At 33.5% G+C, this 1843-nt stretch overlaps 1 pseudogene; it reads right to left on the reverse strand.

Moving 5' to 3' along the window:
• Window positions 1-305: 305 nt before the first annotated feature.
• On the reverse strand, window positions 306-834 carry LOC112099791 (annotated as a pseudogene).
• Between the last annotated feature and the right edge of the window lie 1009 nt (window positions 835-1843).

Here is a 1843-nt window from a genome sequence, read left to right on the forward strand (position 1 = left end):
AATAGATTTTTCATCATACAAATATAAATCAAATAATTTTTTTTTTAAGTTACAACAACTAGTGTTTACTAAACACTTTTCAGTACTGTACCTTTTAAACTATAATTGTCTAACTTTAATCCCAACCTAGCCCTACATGTTATTACTTTCTTGGGGTCAAGGTTTAACTCCAGTGATAAGAAGCAATTTTCCTAGACAGTCTTGAGTTTGACCCTCACCAGGGTGCAGGCATTAAATAAAAAGAATTATTAATTTCCTACTTTTCCAATTCTCATATAAACTGGAAACCGAGAAGCATTTTGACGTCAACCATCTTCATTCCAAGCAAACTTAAACTTCTCCATCACATTATTTGTCAAAAGCTCACTGCTCTTGTCCTTAGCCGTCTGATATGCTGAATATAACCTTATGAACATGAAGTAATCATCTAAATACATCAAAATTCTCTACAACAAACTAACCAAACGGCCCCATATTATCATCTCTATCCACAGGCTCAAATGGAAAATCAATACTCATGTACTTGTTGTCCAACAATTTACGTTGTGGTTTCCAAAATGGCTCACAATCAACTCTGTCAAACGATTTGAAAACTACCGCTGCGGATTCATTGATTTCGGGCATGGTATAGGTCCATGCAATTATTACTCTAGTAGGTTCTTTGAGTATCCATTTTACTTGTTTATAAAATTGAGGCAAGTCAAACCAATATAGTGCAATTGTCACTAGATCTTCACTTGATTGTGTTGCCACAATTTGTTCAAGCTCAGTTATGAACATGGTTGGAGGAGTAAGTTTTTTTTCTTTAATAAAAAAAGTCTCCTTTTTAAGCATTCAACTAGTGAATAAATACAAATGGTGGGCTAGAATGTTATCCCCACAAAGTACAACTTCCAATTGCTCCAAGGCTAGTCTAGCTAAATTGTGAGCTATAACATTGCTGGCTCTCAGAGCATATTGAATTGATATTTGTTGCTGCCTTCTAATACAAGCTTGCAAATTAGATATAACCCAATAAAGTTCAGTTCTTGTGCTTTTCTTGTTCAAAACCAGATTTACAACCTCCTGTGAATCAATTTCTATGATTAAGGGCCAGTATCCCATCTTTTCTATAATTTCAACACCAATTTTTGTAGCTTCTGCTTCTGCATAAGCTACCTCAAACTAGAAACAAGAAGGTTGTATAGTTGTTGCTATTACTTCGCCTCTAGAATATCTAATCACAGTACCCAGACTAACTCTTCCCTGCTCAACTGCAACTGATGCATCCACATTAACTTTGAGAAAACCTGCTAGTGGGGATTGCTATTTGGAACCTACATTAGAGTTTTCCTCTAAAGATGTCTGTGGTTATGGCAACTGAATCTTTTTGTAAGAATGTACTATTGCATCTGCTTTAACAGCTGCTAATTGAGAATCTTCCTTTTTAATTATTTTCAAAGATAAAAGATTCCTTGCATGCCAAATATGTTAACATGAATATGTTAATAATATTGATTTTAATAATAACAAATTTTATATGGTTTTTGATAAAAATATTGGAGCTATTTCTTAATAAACGAAAGCCCTTTTAATCATTGCCTTATTTCTTCAAAAAAGATGGCTTTTCCAATTAGAAAGAGATTCTCTACAAAAACTCGTTTAAAATTACAATTCTGGTTATAAACGGTGAACCGTTTATATAAAACGGTGAACCGTTTATATAAAACGGTGAACCGTTTATATAAAACGGTTAACCGATTAAAGGCAGAGAGCAACACATTTCTTAAACCTCTAACCGTTTATGAAAAAAGGAAAATACAAAAGATGGGAAGGTTACTGGAAATTAACGGTAAACCATTTT

This window comes from Citrus clementina, unplaced genomic scaffold (assembly GCF_000493195.1).
Source record: "Citrus clementina cultivar Clemenules unplaced genomic scaffold, Citrus_clementina_v1.0 scaffold_3, whole genome shotgun sequence".
Taxonomy (NCBI): Eukaryota; Viridiplantae; Streptophyta; class Magnoliopsida; order Sapindales; family Rutaceae; genus Citrus; species Citrus x clementina.